The sequence below is a fragment of the Oryctolagus cuniculus genome, chromosome 2 (assembly GCF_051225735.1).
Source record: "Oryctolagus cuniculus isolate XC-2025 breed Fujian yellow rabbit chromosome 2, ASM5122573v1, whole genome shotgun sequence".
Lineage (NCBI taxonomy): Eukaryota > Metazoa > Chordata > Mammalia > Lagomorpha > Leporidae > Oryctolagus > Oryctolagus cuniculus.
In genome coordinates, this window is record NC_142868.1 from 166,120,099 (window position 1) to 166,143,249 (window position 23,151).

Here is a 23,151-nt window from a genome sequence, read left to right on the forward strand (position 1 = left end):
TACATTCTGAAGTTTATCCATCTCTCAGGATGCCATTAGTAAAGGGCCTTATTTCTTAGCAACTGTTCATGAGTTTTCCTTATAAATTAAAAAAAAACCTATATATATATATATGCATACACACATATTTCAATATAAAATGTTTAGCTACTTTTACAAGTTATAGAAAGAAAAATGTGAGCACTTTATTATGTATACTTTAGCCTTTTCTTTGTGTTAGAGATGGGCTAGATATGGATAAATTCCATTTATTTCCTTTCCACAGGGAACCTGTATATCTTTTTCCTCTTTTCTTTTTAAAAAAATATTTATTTATTTGAAAATCAGAGAGAAAGAGAGAGGAGGAGGAGGAATAGAGAAAAAGAGAGAGAGAGAGAGAGAGAGAGAGAATATCTTACCCATTCACAGGTTCCCAAGCAGCTGCAACAGCCAGGGCTGAGTCAGGCTGAAGTCAGGAGCCAGAGCTTAATACAGGTCTCCCACATAAGTGGTAGGCCCAGCACTTGAGCCGTCTTCTGTTGCTTTTCCCAGGCCATTAGCAGGAGCTGGATCAGAAGTGGAACAGCTGGGACATGAACTGGCACCCATATAGGATGCTGGGATCACAGCCAGTGGCTTTACCTGCTACATCACAAGGCCAGCCCCTGAAGCCTGTGTTTCTTATTATGCCTTGAAATTTGTTTGGGGTGATGTGCCTGGTTTTGTTCAGTGAAACAGGGTTAGAAGAGTGTGTACCATTTGCAGGCTGGTCATAAAACCCACTGTGCAATCTTCCTCACTTTCTTTCCCTTTTTAGGAAAGACTACATTAAGGTTGACAATGTCAAAAAATGCAAGATGATTTAATCTTTAAGATATTTAAATTTCTCAATTTTTCCATAATTATTTTTGACATCAACGTCATTACAATTTTAAACAATTAAAAGGAAAGCACCCTCCACATTTCTTTCTTTCATGTACTTCTTATAATTTTGTAAGTGGAATATAAAATGAAAAATATGGTAAGTTGACATTTTGAAATAAGGACACAGTTCTGAAGGAAATCACTTTGCACAGGAGATAGAATCAAGAAGAAAGATTTCAAACCTTCAATATGCAGAGGCTGGACTAATGAAACACTGAGAAATAACCATTTCAAATCTCATTTAGATGTGAATGTTTCTAAAACTTGACTATCTATTCCAGTGTTAAAATCAATGCTTTTTTTCAAATGCTAAAACAAATGCTTCCAGAGGGATCAGTTTGTTTCTCAATACAGCTTAAAAATCAAAAAGAAAATATTAGTGCAGTAAAACATAGACCACTGTGATAGAATTTTCCTCTCCATTCACTTCAGTGACGTTGCTTCAATGGAGTTGCAGAAGCAACCATATATATTTTTATAAATTGTAATGTAAATATCATACATTTTCACCAGCTTTCTCAAGATTGATATACCCTGATCAATATGAAACACATCTTATTGATAAATTACAGTTGAAACACAAGATGAGCAGATTTAATTGAAACAGTTTGTCCTTGTAAACAGTTTGTAATGACTAATCTGTAGGAATCTTAATTACTCAATAGAATTGATTTCCTAGCCTGAGATGGTACCAGGTTTCCCACTTATCCATGTCCATATCAGCCCACCCAGCTGCTTTGTCTACTTCATAATATTTTCCCCCACATCTCTATTTTGGAATCATTCTTTGAATATTCTTATTTTTGCCATTGCTAATGCAGTTTTTGGTAAACATATCTACAGCTTAATTAACCTTTATTACTTTGAAACTCATATCCATCCCTAGGTTTACTTTATGTTTTTCTACTTTCAAATTTTCAAAGATGGAAAACAATGGGAGCAGTTGGCAGAATCTAATAATTATCCCAGCTTGGCTATTACCAGGTTGCATAATTGCAAGCAAATTATCCTACATTGCTGATTCTCTTAATAATTCACTGTCAGGAACTGACAGCAGTTACCACTATTTATCTCTAAGTGGATTATACATTTTGCTATTTGTCTTTCAAAATGCTAGAAACACATAATGGTCACTAAGAGAGCTGTAAAAAGCAGAGTGTGGTAGGGAAAGTTGCAACAGAAATGTTGGGTGCAAAATTTGATTCTGGCATTTAGTGGCTTAAAGTCTTAGATAAGCCATTTGATCCCTGGACTTGTTTGAAATGTGTTACTCTTACCACTATCACAGGGATGTTTTCCAGGATGAGATGTGATCACGCAGACAGAGGCCAGCATCATGCTGCTGCATAGAAGGGGCTTGGTAAGTGAATGTTACCCCTAAAGACACCAGGTCTGACCTTCAGCTCTCCTGCAAACGGCCTAGAACAGTGAATTACATAGTCCTATAAGGAGTCAGTTAGTGATTGATCCAGGGTGATTCTGAATTTATTCTGAGTAATGAATTCTGATTCTGTTCTTATTTAACTAGCTTTAAAAGTGAGGAAGGAAAAGAAAGATTATTTTTGACAGGTTGTTTATAATTTCACAAGAAAATCAGTCACTGAGTTAAAAGTTCTATCAGTTCACTCATTGCTCTAAGCCTTGTGACAGAATCCACTGTATTGAAATCCTTGCCAGACTCCTCAGGAGCCTGTAAGATGGGAGATGAGCTATTTCCTCCACTCTCCTATTCATTCGATTTCCTCCAGACCCACTTGCCTTCTTACTGTTTTTGGATACTCTGAGTCCATTCTCATTTGCAGCCATTACTTACATGGAACATCGTTTCCCTTTCTTCTGGAATTTGCATAGTATCCCCTCCATTATCCCTCAGTAGGAAATCTTTAAAAGTCACTTGTGCCCCCCCCACCTCATCACCCTCTCTCTTATTAATCAACATATTTTAACATTTTGTAACTAAAAAACTTATAATTACTTACCATTATATTGCATATATATTTGCTTACTTCTTTATTGTCTATTTCTTGGAAACAGTGTTTAACATGTGAGAAAACTTTACAAGGGCCAAATGTTATGGATTCATAGGTGGATCTATTTAGCAGTCTACCATTGAGGGCTAAATATACAATAAAAATTTAAAAAGAAACTATTTGTAGAAGTATTGGCTTTCTTGTTTGAAAAACAGTTAAAAGAGAGTGAGGCTATAGGATGAAGGTGTTGACTTGGGATGTCTTGATCACTTTGGATGGCAGGGGCCGTCTGGAAGTTGGGAAGGAGATAATATCTAGCATGGCACTAATGATGTGATTATTGGACTGTTTTCCAGAGAAAAAGGGTTGCATTGTTTGTCATTATAAGAGTAGGAACTGCAGACGAAGGCTGGGCTTTCCAAAGACAAAATCAGAGTGAGCTGGGTGAATATGTTTGTTCATGAAAGTGGCTGATGGGGATATACCCAACAGGATGCCAAACCCTGCCAGGTTGACCTATGGAGCAGCTTCTGTGATTCTGCATGTGGATGATGTCCACCATGTCCTCCCTCCCCCTTTGTACTGGCTAATCTCTATCAATTTTTTGCTTTTGTCTGTGGTCTCATTTGCTTTCTATATACATGATATTTTATTTTGAACATTTCAAATTCTCTGCAAGGAAATATTTGCCAAAGATAATATTCAAATGATACAGAAACATTTCTGTTAGAAAGCAAATGGCTCCAGTCCTATGTATTTTATTCTGTTCTAGTTGCCTAAGGCCAACTCTTTCAGATATTTGTACTTTTGAGTCTAATGTTTAATGCTAAAACTTTGGAATACTGTAGTCTAATGGAACTATGCTATGAGTCACATATGTGGAGGTAGAATCACACTTAACACGGAAATGCTTTTTCTTTCTTCTGAAGAGTTATCTCATTGTGGATCAGGGTTACCTTCTGCAAAAAATCACATTCTCAGAGTCTAGTGTCAAAGGAAACACAGGATCAGTGATGTCATGTGAGTATTGGAACTGATGCAGTTCACAGAGAGGAATATTTGTAGTTATTTTCATTTTTCAAATGAGAATTTGATGTCTAAAAGTTATGATATGGAAATTTTTTTTATTTGACAGGTAGAGTTATAGACAGTGGAAGAGAGAGAGACAGAGAGAAAGATCTTCCTTCTGTTGGTTCACTCCCCAAATGGCTTCTACAGCTGGCGCTGCGCAGATCCGAAGCCAGAAGCCAGGTATCTTCTCCTGGTCTCCCATGCGGGTGCAGATGCCCAAACAGTTGGGCCATCCTCCACTGCCTTCCCGGGCCACAGCAGAGAGCTGGACTGGAAGAGGAGCAACCGGGACTAGAACCTGGTGCCCATATGGGATGCCGGCACCGCAAGCGGAGGATTAACCAAGTGAGCCATGGCGTCGGCCCAGAAATATTTTTGATTCAGCTATTATATTCAACTCATAATTACTATTTATTTATCAATATGGGAAATTTTACCAATAACTTTACAAGAATTTATTAATTAACTTGACTAATTATAGCCTCTTGAAAATTTTACATTTTAAGGAATTTAATTTTCTTGTGAACCAAATGTTGGGAATCCAAGTTGGATAAAAAAACAGGAAAAAAATAAAAACCATGCTGATTTTGAGTAGCAGGAAATAGCAGAAGAAAAGTGGAGGAAGTGCATTCCCAGGGAGAGCTGGAAAGAAGTTTGCAGCAGAAATTCTCTAGAAGGAAGAGAGATGCTGTGGAGCAGCGTGGAAGGTGTGGGCATGCAGCAATGAGTAGGGACACCACATGACCCTCACAGCTGGGAGCTGGAGGAGATGCCAGCTTTGGAGAGAGCAAGGTGAGAGCAGACTGTGGTACCTGTGGCACCTGTGGCACCTGTGGCACCGATACTGCCTGAGGGATAGCCTTGAGGACCACCCTGTCTTTGAATTCACCCTGGAGCCCTAGCAGGGGGCAGGTTATATGCCCAATCCAGTGAAAGAAAAGCACATTTCTTTCTCCCCATTCCCCCAACTAGGATACCTGGCACTATGCGGAGAAGGTGCCATTTTGATACCAGTAGGCTGTGATGGCTTTTGTGCAAGCATGTGACCAGGGGATTTTACCAGAGGGAAAAACCCTGATACCCACTGAATTTTGAATCTGGCTGCAAGGGTTGAAAGGGGGCTGGGCACCCACATTAGACTGTTTGGTGCACCCAACTTCTCAACATATCAGAGCCTTTGGGGGCTCAAACCTTTATGTTATAGCATACACAGGCAACTGGCTCAGGGATTGTCTCTGCTCTCTCTATAGACAGGACAGAATTGTGGGGCTGAATGGATTCTCTGTACCTTGTGATTGTGGGAGCCTTGTATGCTATGATTGCGTGATAGGGTATGGGGTATAGCTAGGTCTCAGGGCAATTACTGTGTATGGCATCAGAGGCTTCTCACCGAGGGTGGGTCATTGCAGAGGGTTCCTTGCTCACAGTGAGGACCACACAGATCCTTTGTGTGGTTCAAGTACCAGTGTGGATGAGGGTTGAATCCATTGTGAGATAACCCCCATTATTGATCATTTTGCAAGAGAGAAGGTAAAGTTGTGATTATGCCAATAGACATGATCATACCCTCTCCCTTGGTGACAATAGAGGAGATCTACCATGTCTAGCCTGGGTGTCACCCTGGAATATCATCCCACCCTGCAGTATTGACCAGAGCTTCCTAGCCACACCCAGCAATTGCTTCTGGATATTCACTGAAAAAGCAGAAACTCCACTACGCCACAGAGGCAGAGTTCAAAGATAAAAATCTGTCAGAGAAGAAAATCAACAAATATTTATACAAATGCCTAAAAATAATGCAGAAATTCAAGAAATAAGAATAAGGAAGATAACATGACTCCCCCAAAGGAACACAAAAACACTTCAGTTTATTAGAATGTGAAGACAAGGAGATTGATGAAATACCTGAAAAGGAATTCAAAAGAATGATCATAGGATTACTCAGAAGTAATGAGAAGCCAATTCATGAATCTAAGAAATCCATACATGACATGGATGAACAGTTTTTCCATGATATTGAAATTTTGAAGAGAAATCAAAGTGAAATATTATAAATGAAGAATTCAATATGTCAAATAAACAATACAGAGGAAACCTTTAACAACAGATTTGGTGAGGCATAAGAAAGAATATCTGAGATAGAAGCAAATCTTTGGAAATGTCTCAAACCAAAAAATAAAAAAGAAGAAATTAGAAAAATTAAAAACAATTTTTGAGATTTATAGGAAACTATCAAAGGACCCAACATACAGTTACTGAAGGTATGGACAGAGAGAATGGATTCAGAAGGCTTATTCAGTGAAATAATTACAGAAGACATCCCTAATTTTTTTAAACATTTATTTATTTATTTGAAAGAGTTACACAGAGAGAGGAGAGGCAGAGAAAGAGAGAGAGAGAGAGAGAGGTCTTCCATCCAATGGTTTGCTCCCCAATTGGCTGCAACAGCCAGAGCTGCACCGATCTGAAGCCAGGAGCCAGGAGCCTCCTCTGGGTCTCCCATGTGGGTGCAGGGGCCCAAGGACTTGGGCCATCTTCTGCTGCCTTCCCAGGCCATAGCAGAGAGCTGGATTGGAAATGGAGCATCTGGGTCTTGAACCAGTGCCCATATGGGATGCTGGTGCTTCAGCCAGGGCGTTAACTTGCTGTGCCACAGTGCTGGCTCCTAACACCCCTAATTTGGAGAAAGAAAAGTACATCAAAGTACATGAGGCATTTAGAACTCCTAATGGATATGACTAGAAAAGGTCTTCCCCATAACACACTGTAGTCATAATGTACACAGAGAACATAAAGAAAAGATTCTAAAATTGTGCACAAGAGAAATGCCAGATTACTTTCAGAGTATCTCCAATTAAACTCACAGATGATTTCTCATAAACCCTTCAGACCAGGAGAGAATGTTGAGACATAGTCCAAGTCTTAAAAGAAAAAAAAAAAACCTGTCTACCCAGAATACTGTACCCTGCAAAACTGATTTATGAATGAAGGTGAAATAAAGACCTTCCATAACAAACAGAAATTTAAAGAATTTGTCACTACTCATCCAGCCTTATAATGATGCTTAAGGATATGTTACACACAGAGACACAGAAAGACAGTCATCATGATGAAAGAATGTAAAGGTGGAAAATTTCCCAGTAAAAGTGCAAAAATAAATACAAAGCAAAAAATAGGGATATTTACAGAAAAACAGCAGGGCCAAGTCTTTACTTAGCAATAGTAGCCTTGAATGTAAATGACCTAAATTCTCCAATTAAAAGAAACAGACTTTCTGAATGGATTAAAAAATAAGACTCATTTATTTGCTGCCTACAAAAAACACACCTCACTAAGAAAGATATACGCAGACTGAAAATGACAGGATGGAAAAAGTTATTCTATGCTAATGGAAAGCAAAAATGAGCAGGTGTAGACTTCAACACAAAAACTGTGTTGAAATAGACTTTAACACAAAAATAGACTTCAACGTTGTTAAAACTGTTCAAAACTGTTAAAAGAGATAAAGAAGGACATTATGTAATGACTAAGGGATCAATTCAACAGGAAGCTGGTGACTATATTAAACGCATATGCACCCTTCCACAAGGTGCCTGGCTATTTAAAAGAAATGTTAATGGCTCTAAAGGGAGACATAGACTCTAATACAATAGTAATAGGGAACTTCAACACCCCACTTTCATCAATGACCAGATCAACTAGACAGAAAGTCAGCAAAGAAACACAGCTCATCTACACTATGGACAAAATGTACCCAACTTTTATTTACAGAGCTTTTCATCCTACAGATGAAGAATACACATTCTTTTCATCAGTTCATGAAACATCCTCTAGAATATAACATATTCTAGGCCATAAAGCAAGCCTCAGAAAATTAAAAAAAAATCAAAATCATACCATGTATTTTTTCTGGAGACAATGGAATGAAGCTAGAAATTAACAACTTAAGAATCTCCAGAAAATGTGCAAACACATGGAAACTGAAGAACACACTCTTGAATTAACTGTAGGTCATAGGAGAAATGAAAAGGGCAATAAAAAAATTCTTGGAAATGAATGAATATGACAGTACAACATATAAAAACTTATGGGATGCAGCAAAAGCAGTGTTAAGAGGGAAGTTTATGGCAATTAGTGCCTGCATCACAAAATTGGAAAGGCATCAAATAAATGAGCTATCAAAACATCTCAAGAACATAGAAAAACAACAACAAAACAAGCCCAAAATTAAAGGAGGAAAGAAATGATTAAAATTAGAGAACAAACAAACAAAATTGTACACAAAAAATACAAAAGTGAGTGAAATGAAGAGCTAGTGTTTTGAAAAAAAAAAAAAAAGCAAAAATATACATCATTGACCCAACTAACCAAAAACAAGAGGGAGTAGACCCAAATTAATAAAATCAGAGATGAAAAAGAAATCAGTGGGAATTACAACAAACAGGTATGTGCCAACAAACTGGAAAATCTAGAAGAAATGGATAGATTCCTCAACACATACAATCTATCAAGACTGAGGCATGAAGACATTGAAAACCTAAACAGATCGATTACCAAGATGGAGACTGAATCAATAATAAAGACCCTCCCAACAAAGAAAAGCCTGGGACCAGATGGCTTCAATGCTGAATTCTACCAGATTTTTAAAGAAGAACTAATTCTAATTCTTTTCAACCAGTTCAAAATAGTTGAAAGAGAGGGAATCCTCCCAAACCTCCATGAGGCTAGCATCACCTTAATTCCAAAATCAGAAAAAGAATAAATTAACAATATCACTGATGAATGCAGATGTGAAAATCCTCAACCAAATACTTGTTAATTGAATTCAACAACACATCAGAAAGATCATTCACTTGGAGCAATGGGATTTATCTCTGGTATGCAGAGATGGTTCAACATATGCAGATCAATAAATGTGATATATCACATTAACAAATTGAAGAATAAAAACCATGATAATCGCAACAGATTCAGAGAAGGCATTTGATAAAATACAACATCTTTTCATGATAAAAAACATTAAGCAAACTGAGTATAGAAGGAACATTCCTCAACACAGTCAAAGGAATTTATGACAAATTCACAGCCAGCATATTGAACTGGGGGAAAGTTGGAAGATTTCCACTAAGATCTGTAACCAGACAGGTTATATTGTTTTACAATATAGTTCTTGAAGTTTTGGGCAGAGCCATTAGGCAAAAAAACCCCCAAAAAACAAACAAACAAAAAAAACAAAAACAAAAACAAAAACAAAAACAACCAAACAAAAAAAAACAAAAACCAACCAACCAACCAACCAAACAAACAAACAAAAAACCAAACACACACAAATTGGAAAGGAAGTAGTCAAATTATAGCTATTTACAGATAACATCATTCTATATATAGGGGAATCAAAAGAGACTCCACCACGAGACACTGGAACTCATAAGAGGATTTGGTAAAGTTGTAGGATATAAAATTACCACAAAAATCAATATTCTTTGTATACACAGACAATAACATGGTTGAGAAAGAACTGGTAAGATTTCTCCCATTCACAATAGCTATAAAATTTAAATATCTTAGAATAAATTTAACCAAGGAGGTGAAATGTATCTGTGATGAAAATTAAAGAAACCTTAAAGGAAGAACTAGAGAAAGACACCCCCTCCCCCCCCCAAAAAAGTGGAAAAATTCTCCCATGTTTGTGGATTGGAAGAACTAATATCAAAATGTCCATACTACCAAAAGCAATTGATAGATTCAATGCAATCCCACTCAAAATACCAATGGCATTCTTCTCTGATCCAGAAAAAATGATGCTAAAATTCATGTGGAAACACAAAAGATCCTGAGTAGCTAAAACAATCTAACAGCAAAAATAAAGCTAGTGGCATCACAATACCAAATTTCACAAGACATAGTACAGAGCAATTATAAGCAAAACAGCCTGGTACTGGCAAAAAGTAGATGTGTAGACAAATGAAACAGAATAGAAACTCCAAAAATCAATCCATGCATCTGCAACCAGCTAATCTCTGACAAAGAATCTAAAATCAGTCTCTGGAGCAAGGGCAGTCTCTTCAACAAATGGTGCTTAGAAAAGTGGATCTCCATGTTCAGAAGTATGAAACATGACCCTGACCTTACACCCTGCCCAAGCATCAACTCACAGTGCATCAAGGATCTAAACCTAATACCTGAAACCATCAAATTACTAGAGAAAAACATAGGGGAAACACTGCAAGACATTGGCATAGGCAAGGAATTCTTGGATGAGACCCCAGAAACACAAGCAATAAAAGCCAAAATTGAGAAATGGGAGTATATCAAGCTAAGAACTCTTGCACTGCAAAGGAAACACACAGAAAAGTGAAGAAACAACTGATATAATGGGAAAAATATTTGCAAACTATGTAATTGATAAGGGATTATTATCTTGAATCTATAAAGAGCTCAAGAAACTCAACAATAACAACAACAAAAAACCAATCAAGTTAAGAAATGGGCAAAGGACTTGAACAGGTATTTTTCAAAAGAGGAAATTCAGATGGCCAACAGATGCATATAAAAATGCTCAGCATCACTAGCCATCAGGGTAATGTAAATCAAAACCACAGTGAGGTTTCACTTCACCCTAATTATAATGGCTCTCATACAGAAATCAACAAACAATAAACTGGTGATGATATGGGGAAAAATATACCCTAATTCACTGCTGGTGGGAATGAAACTAGTACAACCATTGTGCAAGAGAGTATGGAGATACCTCAGAAACCTGCAAATAACTACACCATATGACCCTGCGATTCCACTCTGGAGAATTTATCCTAACTAAATGAAATCAGCATATGAAAGAATTATGCTACCCCATGTTCCTTGAAGCTCAGTTTACAACAGCTAAGATATAGAATCAATCCATATGTCCATCAGCTGATGACTGGATGAAGAAATTGTGATATATATATGAATTTTTAGAATAATAATTTTATAAATTTTTAAATAAATGTTTTGCTTATAAATTTATATATTTATAAATAAAATGGAATACTACTCAGTTATAACAATGAAATCCTGTCTTTTGCTACAAAATGGATGCAACTGGAAACCTTTATATTTAGTGACACAGGCCAGTCCCAAAAAGACAAATACCAAATGTTTCTGCAGATCTGTAGTAACTAATAGAGTAACAGAGATGTAATGTATATGAATGAAATTGATTTTGAGATTTGATGCTTGTTTATAGCCCTTGTCTCTACTATTGATGAAGAGTGTTTTTTTTCTGTATTTAGTATAGGGTTAATTTTGTGACTATAAAGTAGATCATTGAAAAATGTAGATCATTGTAAATTTTAAAAAACAGAATAAGAAAGGAAGAAGAAAGGAGGGTAAGAACAAGGGCAGCAGGGAGGATAGGGTGGGAAGGATCACTATGATCCTAAATATGTATACATGATAAACATGAAATTTGTTTACCTTAATAAAAATTAAAAACAAGAACCAAATCTTTCAAAAAGTAATTCATCTGTTCTTAACTGCTACACTTAATTTAATAAATTAAATTTATAAATATTTTAAATCTCCAATAATTTTGAATAAGTAAGTTATTTTTATCTTTTAAATCGAAAACATAAATCTAAAATCAATTCTTCCATTGTATATTTTAGATTGGAATTGTCTGATTATCAGATGCTTGTATGTTCTCAATCTGTAAGATACTTAAAAATGTTGATACCATAGATTTATTTACTTTATCATCTCTATTTATTGCTCAGTCTGCCTGGCATTAAAATATTGTCATCCACTGAGAACAGGGGTGAGTGAATCAGGCTTACTTTTCAGCTACCCAAGAGAGCTAATTTACCAGAAATTTGGGGTTGGGACAAGAGCTGGGCCTGTGGACATTCAGGGAGGTTTTCCTATGGCTGCTTTGAGGTTTATCCAAGGCTCTGATCCATAAATGCCACTCATTTTGCAATAAATGGAATTTAAATTAAGATCTTGTTAATTCTTTTGTGATATATTTTAACTTTATTATATTGATCTTTGCCTTTTTTTGATTTGACTTTATTGTTCACATGTGACAATCTAGCCAGTTGCCTTATGATTAGATGATTAGTCATTCTGAAGTTTGAACCTATCCTAAATTCTTTTCATTATCTTCCTTAACTGGCTATACCAGTGCTTATTGATTTTTTTTAAAGGAAATTATGCCATTTATTAAAAAAAACACCCTTATATGAAAGATACTGGCATCTACAGTTACACTTTGAAAATTATCAATAATCAAAGATTTATGTACATTCACAAAAACCTCAAAAATTAGATTACCTAGGAAGAGAGAATGTGAATATGACCCAAAAGTGCTTCTGATGAACTACATACATAAAAGTGGCCAACAAAATTAACAAAATTTTGAATATGTTTATGATCTTCCAATATAAAATCCAAGCAACATATGGATAGGTTTAGTTCTAGGATGGGCTTTCATTAGACTACTAATAGTTTACAAAGGTGATAAGAATACACTCAAAGACAAAACAAAATACACAAAAGAGGTATATTGGTTAGAATATAAATAACATTTTCAAAATGTGAGTAGAATTCAATTACTTGATAGTTAGAATAATAATGTGACAAGTACATTTAAAAGATTTTTGTGAAAAATAGCCCATGCATTTATATATATAGGGAGAGAGAGAGGGAGTTTATTTATTTATATATTCATATACAGAGCAAAACTTTCAAAACTTATATATACATATTAAATTTATTATCTAAAAAGTATGTTTAGAGTTCTATAATAATCTAGTCATTATACTGGTCATTACAAGAATGGGGAGCAAGGCACCAGATGTAGCTCATAGTTTCTGTCTCTCCCTCTCCACCAACCTCTAAAATTAGATAAACATATACAATCTTTTTTTTTAACTTTTATTTAATGAATATAAATTTCCAAAGTACGATTTATGGATTACAATGGCTTCCCCCACATCCCGTCCCTCCCACCCACTACCCTCCCCTTTCCCACTCCCTCTCCCCTTCCATTCACATCAAGATTCATTTTCGATTATCTTAATATACAGAAGATCAGCTTAGTATACATTAAGTAAGGATTTCAACAGTTTGCTCCCACACAGAAACATAAAGTGAAAAATAATAGATGATTTTTTTTAAATGATGATGAAATCAGATCAGACCTATTGTCATGTTTAATCCCAGTGAGAGTCAAGTTGGGAGTTGATAATTTCTTTTTTTTTTTTTTTTACAGAGGATCAGTTTAGTATACATTAAGTAAAGATTTCAACAGTTTGCACCCCCATAGAAACACAAAGTGAAATATATTGTTTGAGTACTCGTTATAGCATTAAATCTCAATACACAGCACATTAAGGACAGAGATCCTACATGAGGAGTAAGTGCACAGTGACACCTGTTGTTGACTTTACCAATTGACACTCCTGTCTAGGGCATCAGTAGTCTCCCTATGCTCCAGTCATGAGTTTCCAAGGCTATGGAAGCCCTCTGAGTTCTCCGATTCTTATCTTGTTTAGACAAGGTCATAGTCAAAGTGGAGGTTCTCTCCTCCCTTCAGAGAAAGGTACCTCCTTCTTTGAAGACCTGTTCTTTCCACTGGGATCTCACTCGCAGAGATCTTTTGCCAGAGTGTCTTGGCTTTCCATGCCTGAACTACTCTCATGGGCTTTTCAGCCAGATCCACATGCCTTTAGGGCTGATTCTGAGGCCAGAGTGCTATTTAGGACATCTGCCATTCTATGAGTCTGCTGAGTATCTCACTTCCCATGTTGGATCACTCTCCCCTTTATTTATTCCATCGGTTAGTGTTAGCAGGTACTAGACTTGTTTATGTGCTCCCTTTGACTCTTAGTCCTTTCATTATGATCAATTGTGAACTGAAATTGATCACTTGGAATAGTGAGATGGCATTGGTACATGCCACCCTGATGGGATTGAATTGGAGTCCCCTGGTATATTTCTAACTCTACCATTTGGGGCAAGTCAGCTTGAGCATGTCCCAAATTATACATCTCTTCCCTCTCTTATTCCCACTCTTATGTTTAACAGGGATCACATTTCAGTTAATTTTTAACACTTAAGAATAACTGTGTATTAATTACAGAATTAAACTACTCATATTAAGTAGAACAGACAAAAAAAACTACTAAGAGGGATAATGTATTAAGTTGTTCATTAACAGTCGGGCTATGCTGATCAAGTTACCGTTTCCCATAGTGTCCATTTCACTTCAGGAGGTTTCCTTTTTGGTGTTCAGTCAGTTGTCACCGATCAGGGAGAACATATGGTATTTGTCCCTTTGGGACTGGCTTATTTCACTCAGCATGATGTGTTCCAGATTCCTCCATTTTGTTGCAAATGACTGGATTTCGTTGTTTCTTACTGCGGTATAGTATTCTAAAGAGTACATATCCCATAATTTCTTTATCCAGTCTACCGTTGATGGGCATTTAGGTTGGTTCCAGGTCTTAGCTATTGTGAATTGAGCTGCAATAAACATTAGGCTGCAGACTGCTTTTTTGTTTACCAATTTAAATTCCTTTGGGTAAATTCCAAGGAGTGGGATGGCTGGGTCGAACGGTAGGGTTATATTCAGGTTTCTGAGGGATCTCCAGACTAACTTCCACAGTGGCTTGACCAGTTTGCATTCCCACCAACAGTGGGTTAGTGTCCCTTTTTCCCCACATCCTCGCCAGCATCTGTTGTTGGTAGATTTCTGCATGTGAGCCATTCTAACCGGGGTGAGGTGAAACCTCATTGTGGTTTTGATTTGCATTTCCCTGATTGCTAGTGACCTTGAACATTTTTTCATGTGCCTGTTGGCCATTTGGATTTCCTCTTTTGCGAAATGTCTATTGAGGTCCTTGGCCCATCTCTTAAGTGGCTTGTTGGTTTTGTTTTTGTGGAGTTTCTTGATCTCTTTGTAGATTTTGGTTATTAACCCTTTATCTGTTGCATAGTTTGCAAATATTTTTTCCCATTCTGTCGGTTGTCTCTTCACTCTCCTGACTGTTTCTTTTGCAGTACAGAAACTTCTCAATTTGATGCAATCCCAATAGTTAATTTTGGCTTTGACTGCCTGTGCCTCCCGGGTCTTTTCCAGAAACTCTTTGCCTGTGCCAATATCTTGAAGGGTTTCTCCAATGTTCTCTAGTAACTTAATGGTGTCAGGACGAAGATTTAGGTCTTTAATCCACGTTGAGTGGATTTTTGTGTAAGGTGTAAGGTAGGGGTCTTGCTTCATGATTCTGCACGTGGAAATCCAGTTTTCCCAGCACCATTTATTGAATAGACTGTCCTTGCTCCAGGAATTGGTTTTAGATCCTTGATCAAATATAAGTTGGCTGTAGATGTTTGGGTTGATTTCTGGTGTTTCAATTCTGTTCCATTGGTCTATCCATCTGTTTCTGTACCAGTACCATGCTGTTTTGATTACAACTGCCCTGTAGTATGTCCTGAAATCTGGTATTGTGATGCCTCCAGCTTCGTTTTTGTTGTACAAGATTGCTTTAGCTATTCGAGGTCTCTTGTGCCTCCATATAAATTTCAGCACCAATTTTTCCAGATCTGAGAAGAAGGTCATTGGTATCTTGATTGGTATTGCATTGAATTTATAATTTGCTTTTGGGAGAATGGATATTTTGATGATATTGATTCTTCCAATCCATGAGCATGGAAGATTTTTCCATTTCTTGGTATCCTCTTCTATTTCTTTCTTTAAGGTTTTGTAATTTTCATCGTAGAGATCTTTAACGTCCTTGGTTAAGTTTATTCCAAGGTATTTGTTTGTTTTTGTAGCTATTGTGAATGGGATTGATCTTAGAAGTTCTTCCTCAGCCATGGCATTGTCTGTGTATACTAAGGCTGTTGATTTTTGTGCATTGATTTTATACCCTGCTACTTTGCCAAACTCTTCTATGAGTTCCAATAGTCTCTTAGTAGAGTTCTTTGGGTCCCCTAAATACAGAATCATGTCATCTGCAAAGAGGGATAGTTTGAGTTCTTCCTTCCCAATTTGTATCCCTTTAATTTCTTTTTCTTGCCTAATAGCTCTGGCTAGAACCTCCAGAACTATATTGAATAGCAGTGGTGAGAGTGGGCATCCCTGTCTGGTCCCAGATCTCAGTGGAAATGCTTCCAACTTTTCCCCATTCAATAGGATGTTGGCCATGGGTTTTTCATAGATTGCTTTGATTGTATTGAGGAATGTTCCTTCCAAACCCAGTTTGCTTAGAGTTTTCATCATGAACGGGTGTTGTATTTTATCAAATGCTTTCTTGGCATCTATTGAGATAATCATATGGTTTTTCTTCTGCAGTCTGTTAATGTGGTGTATCACATTGATTGTCTTGCGCACATTAAACCATCCCTGCATACCAGGGATAAATCCCACTTGGTCTGGGTGAATGATCTTTCTGATGTGTTGTTGCATTCTATTGGCGAGAATTTTATTGAGGATTTTTGCATCTATGTTCATCAGGGATATTGGTCTGTAATTCTCTTTCAATGCTGCATCTTTTTCCGGCTTAGGAATTAAGGTGATGCTGGCTTCATAGAAAGAATTTGGGAGGATTCCCTCTTCTTCGATTGTTCTGAATAGTTTGAGAAGAATTGGAGTTAGTTCTTCTTTAAATGTCTGGTAGAATTCAGCAGTGAATCCATCTGGTCCTGGGCTTTTCTTTGTTGGGAGGGCCTTTATTACTGTTTCAATTTCTGTCTCAGTTATGGGTCTGTTTAGGTTTTTGATGTCTTCCTGGTTCAATTTAGGTAGGTTGCATGTGTCCAGGAATCTATCCATTTCTGATAGGTTTCCCTGTTTGCTGGCATACAAGTCCTTGTAGTAGTTTCTGATGATTCTTTTTATTTCTGTGGTGTCTGTTGTTACGTTTCCTTTTTCATCTCTGATTTTATTGATTTGGGTCCTTTCTCTTCTTTTTTTTAGTTAGTTGGGCTAATGGGGTGTCAATTTTGTTTATTTTCTCAAAAAACCAGCTCTTCGTTTGGCTGATTTTTTGTAATGTTTTTCTTGATTCAATCCTGTTAATTTCTTCTCTGATTTTAATTATTTCTCTTCTCCTATAGATTTGGGTCTGGTTTGCTGTAGGTTTTCTAGATCCTTGAGGTGATTTGAAAGCTCATCTATTTGGTGCCTTTCCAATTTCTTGATGTAGGCACCTATTGATATAAACTTCCCTCTTAACACTGCTTTTGCTGTATCCCATAAGTTTTGGTATGTTGTGCTGTTATCCTCATTTACTTCCAGAAAGTTTTTGATTTCTCTTTTGATTTCTTCTATGACCCATTGTTCATTCAGGAGCATGTTGTTCAATCTCCATGTGTTTGCGTATGCTCTAGGGATTCCTGAGTTGCTAATTTCCAACTTCATTCCTTTATGGTCTGAGAAGCTGCATGGTATGATTCTAATTCTTTTGAATTTGCTGAGACTTGCTTTATGGCCTAGTATGTGGTCAATCCTAGATAAACCGGTGCCCTGTAGTTAGGTGCATATACATTGATAATTGCGATATCTTCCTGTTGAATTGATCCCTTAATCATTATGTAGTGTCCCTCTTTGTCTCTCTTAACGGTTTTTGTGGTAAAGTTTATGGTGTCTGATATTAAGATGGCTACGCCCGCTCTTTTTTCATTTCTGTTGGCATGGTATATCTTTTTCCAGCCTTTCACTTTCAGTCTGTATGGATCTTTGTTGGAAAGATGTGTTTCTTGTAAGCAGCAAATAGATGGGTTTTGTTCCTTAACCCAATCAGCCAATCGGTGTCTTTTAACTGGACAGTTCAGGCCATTCACGTTCAATGTGACTAATGATAAGTGGTAACTTTGCCCTGCCATTTGCCAAAGATAAGTTCTAATATATGCTTTGAATTCCCTGTGATCTTTTGCTGTGAGCTTTCCTTCCTTGGTTTCCTTCCTTTACCTTCTTTCATATTGATGACCGTGTTTCTGTGTTTCTGTGTGTAACACATCTTTAAGCATCTTTTGCAGGGCTGGACGAGTGGCAACAAATTCTTTCAATTTCTGTTTGTTATGAAAAGTCTTTATTTCACCTTCATTCACAAATGATAGCTTTGCAGGATATAATATTCTGGGCTGGCAGTTGTTCTCTCTTAGTACCTGGGCTATATCTCGCCATTCCCTCCTAGCTTGTAGAGTTTCTGATGAGAAGTCAGCTGTGAGTCTGATTGGAGATCCTCTGAGAGTAATCTGACGTTTCTCTCTTGCACATTTTAGGATCTTTTCTTTATGTTTCACTGTGGAGAGTTTAATTACAACATGTCTTGGTGAGGATCTCTTTTGGTCGTGTTTATTAGGGGTTCTGTGAGCTTCCTGTACTAGGATTTCTCTGTCCTTCTCCAAACCTGGGAAATTTTCTGCTAATATCTCACTAAAAAGGCCTTCTAATCCTTTCTCCCTCTCCATGCCTTCAGGAACTCCTAGAACCCGAATGTTGGGTTTTTTAATAGTATCCTGAAGATTCCCGACAATATGTTTTAGATTTCTAATTTCCTCTTCTTTTCTTTGGTTTGACTGTATCCTTTCCTGTTCTCTGTCTTCTAAGTCCGATATTCTCTCTTCTCCTTCACCCATTCTGTTTGTAAGGCTCTCTATTGTGTTTTTCATTTGATCTATTGAATTCTTCACTTCAGTCACTATCCCAGTTTCCTGTTGTACTAGTTGTTTCGTTTCATTTTGATTCCTCCTTAATATTTCATTTTCACGAGAGAGATTTTCTATCTTGTCCATTCAGGATTTCTGTAGTTCAAGAATTTGTTTTTGAGAACTTCTTAATGTTCTTATCAATTTTTTGAGATCTGCTTCTTGCATTTCTTCTGACTCATCATCTTCATAATCTTGAATTGGGGTGTCTTTTTCATTTGGGGGCGTCATGGTGACTTCCTTGTTTTTATTGCCTCGGTTTTTGCGTTTGTTATTTGGCATATTGGAGATGTTTGGTTTCTTCACTGTGGTGCTTTTTCTTGTTATACTATGACTCTAGATTAAGTGGACTGTCTGTTTTTGATGGAGCCTTAGGGCTTGAGATGGGTGTGGTCTGAGAGCTCTGTTTGGTGTGCTAAAGGTGACACTCCCAGGTTAGGCGTGGTAAACCTCTCTCTCTCTCTCTCTCTCTCTCTTTTTTTGATTCAAAAGTGAAGTTATTCTGCACAGCTGAACGAAGTTGGAGGTAGTTAGCAGGCAAATGATATACCCGCAGGAGCCAGAGATCGGAAGCTCTTTCCCAAGGACCACACAGGGAATCTGTTTGGCCCTCAGAGTGGGCTCAAATTCTCCTTCAGTCTCCCACTGGGTTGCCAAAGTTACGGAATTGTAGTCTCTGGAGAGTACTCACGTGAATTCCGTGAGTTCTCTCCCCCACCGTCACTTTTTTCACAGTCTCAGTTCAGTAGCACCACAAATTTACTAGGTCCTAATCTCCTGTTAATTCGCCCCGCCCAGAGACAGGTTTTTCTGCTAGGCTCAGGGCCGGTGCAGACCTGAGGTCGCTCTGCTTATGACGTATGTCCAAGATGGCGCCTGCTCTTTGTCTTGCTCGCCCTTGAGAGGTGAGCGGAGAGAGAGAAACCCGTGTCTGTACCAGTCACCTTTTTTTTTTTCTCTCTCTCTCTCTTCCTGGTGAACCCCCCCCCCGGGGGTCGTTCCCTCTAGTCTCCTCTCTCCGCTTGCCTGCCGGTGTCTCGGGCTATTGAGGTTCGGCTCACCTCGCGTTCCAGCGCTGGTGTGTTGAGTCTGCCGCTGGTGTCCCGAACTGTGGGCTCCCACGCTCTCCACGCAGGTCCGCTCCCCTTCCAGCGCCGATGTGTGGACTCGGAGCCCTGGACGTCCCAAGTCTCCCCGCTGTTGTCCGTGTGGCACGCACTCCCCTTCGAGCACTGGCGCGCAGAGCCTGCAGCACGTCGCGGTTTTCAGCTCCAGGTGTCCAGCGTCCCCCGGTGATGAAGGTGGAGGCCACGGAGCCCGACTTGCTTCAGGAGCCTCGTGCCTGCAGAGCCATCTCCTAGCACCTCGCTCCTGCCCCAGTGTTTATTGATATTTAAAAGGATTCTGTACATTTCATATCTTCTCCTGGCTGTTCAGCTACTATCCTAACACCATGCTAATTACAGGATATATTAGTCACTCTCTTATTTTGTCAAATAATTTGGAAGTCATAATTTTCTTTATATCATGAAGCTGACTGCTGTGTTGGATCTTGCAGCAGAAATTTCATATAAAAGAGAACTGTCTTTCAACTGAATTGTAAGCCATAAGAATGTTTAGCACTCCATGACTTCAAGTGCACAAACAAGAGGTTGGAAAATTGCTACAGAGGGACAACAGCTTTGGGGGAAGGTGAGCCTCACAGCTTCTAATATCCTTTATGCTCCTCAAGTAACAGTGCGAAACAGAGGTGATGAAATAAAAATTCTGAGTCATTTTTACCAGCACACATTGAAATTTTTTAACTTTAGAAAATAGATATTTGAAATGGTAAGTCTGCATGGAGAGAAGGTGTGTGTGTGTGTGTGAGAGAGAGAGAGAGAGAGAGAGAGAGAGAGAGAGAGATCTTCCATTTACTTATTCACTCCTCAAATGATCGTAACAGGGCTGCTGCAGGCTGAAGTCAGGAGCTAGGATCTCTATCTAAGTCTCCAACGTGGGTGACAGGAGCCCAGGTACTTGGGCCATCTTCTGCTTTTCCCAGGTGCATTAGCAGGGAGCTGGATCAAAAGTGGATCAGCCGGGACTCTAACTGGCACTGCAGTATGGCCCAAACTTTAGTAGTACATATTACTATTAATGATCATATTAATGTTGATATGAGTGACTGACTGATATGTTCTAGGTCTTGTGGATATTATAGTGGGAGATCTTGCCATTGTTATGCTGTTTTTTTATGTGTATGTGTGTGTATGTGTGTGTGTGTGTGCCTCTAATCAATTACTCACTTCTCCCTGTTGGAGAATAGCTGACCTCATTTATTGGTATCTGAAATATTCCTTGGCTCATACTTCCCTAGGGGACAAAATTGCAGGACACTGAAATTCTTTCAGTTGATCTCTGCGCTCTCCTGTGATGTGCATCGCTGTGTTGCCTCTGAGCTTACATGGGTAAGGACAACTGGGCATGTTGTGCAGACAGATTTAGGTTAGCCTAGAAGTAGTCTCAAAAAGCTCACTATGGCGAGTGAGAACAGGGAAGAGGAATTCTTGCTTGACTGCCCAACCTTGTTCTCCAGTCCACCTCTTAGTAGAGCTGGGGCTTGGGGGACTTTTCCAATATTGATAAAATCTATACTGTTTCTCATTTGGCTATTGATAAGTTAATAGCCAAATTAGTTAGTTTCTTTTGGTTGAGAATCCCAGAGAGATAGATGGCAAAAGGGGAGGATTTAAAATGCTTCTCTATTGCTTTCAGGTTCTCATATTTAGAAAAATTAAATTTGTACATAACTAGGAGGTTTTTACACATATTATTTACACATCTGTCTCTAAAACTAGGGCACAATCCATGTTGACTCACTGCTCCTGAACCAATGCAGGTTTTGAGCAGGGGGAGTGATCACCATCTCTGCATGTGGCTGTCACATCTTGCCAGTCATTGTGGACATGCACTAACTCAGTGGCTCTCACCCTTTTTGATATCCGGACCCCTTTACTCCTCACAGTGCAAAGAGGACTCCAAATAGATTTTGGGTTTGTGGTTTATATTTCTTGATATTAATTCTGTTAGAAATGAACACTGAAATTTTGTAACACAGGAGCACATGTTCCAGTAGCTTTCAGAGTAATGAGGTCATCACACAGTGTGTGATCTTTCGAAGAATCCAATGTCTACTCATGAAAGGCTGAAAGGGAAAAAATGTCTAATATAATTATGAAAATGATTTTGACTTTGTAGTTCCTTGAAAACACCTCAGGGGTACCCAAGACCCCATCACACTTTGAGAATTATTATAGTAACTGATTTGAGAGCAGGTGGGCTGGAGTGGAGATTCAGGGCTCTCAGGCAAGTGCTGGAACTCCAGGAGAGGTGCTCCCAACAGGAGAACTCAGAGAGTGGCATGCGCTGTGCTAATCCTGAGGGTGCTTGGCTTTGAGGTTGCACCACTGATCTGTTGCTGTTAGAAACTTGGTTTCCATCCCATCTCCACCCCTGAATGCCTTAGCATCTCAAATGGGGTTGCAGTGTTTGTGAGCTGCGCATGGACTTCTGCTGTGCCTACTGCCAGTGATGTTTGCTTCCAGCCATTTGGGAACATGTGAATGAGTGAGGATGTGGTTAAGGCAAAGCAGCTTATAATGTGATTATTATACTAACTTCAGAACACACACATTTTTTTTTTCCTCGAAGGGAGGCCATTTTTCTCATTTGCTCCAAAATGCTTTGTGTTGTAGACATCTCTGAAGCAATATGATTCTTTTGAAAGAATATTCTGGTAGCAGTATATGTTGGATGGGATGGGAGGGCAAGAGGCAAACTTGAGAAAAATCTGTCAAAAGGAATCCAATTTAGAGAAATTAAATCAGTTAGGATGATTTGCTCCTATAGAATAACCTATTTAGCTAAATGGCTCCTGCAGGTTATTCAAATGGCTAACCTAATATGAAACAGAAAGTTGGGAATTCCAAGACCATTCAAAGTTCACTTTCTCAACCCTAAATTTGCATTACCCTTTAACTTTTCCACTTGACTAGATACGTAATTTATTGCCAAGAATTTTCCCATGGTTAACCTATTTCTTATTAGCCCCAAGGGGCATTTTGTGCTTTAGATCTACACTTAAAGACATTTTGTTAGTTTCTGTTTCCTAGTCAAAGAAAAACATGGCCAAAGTGCTGATGCTTTTTATCTCCAATGAGCTTCATGGGCTCAGTGATTGATCTGAGGATAGACGAATGTCCAGCATGAACTACATAATTTCTAAGATAAGAGGCTTGTTTGCATGGCAAGCCTGGCTTCACTGGGTACCTGTGTGTGCTCTTGCCTTCCTTCATGTGTCTCTAGCCAGTATGTACTGCAGCTAGGTTTTAGGCATCCTATGGAATAAGCAAAAGTAGAAAAGCTGTGAAGTCCATGGGGTATGCCATTTTAATTGATGAAATGGAATTTAAAAATGACTGCTCTCTGTCTAAGCTTGTAAAATTGGAAGCCTATCAAAGAGAAAGGATTA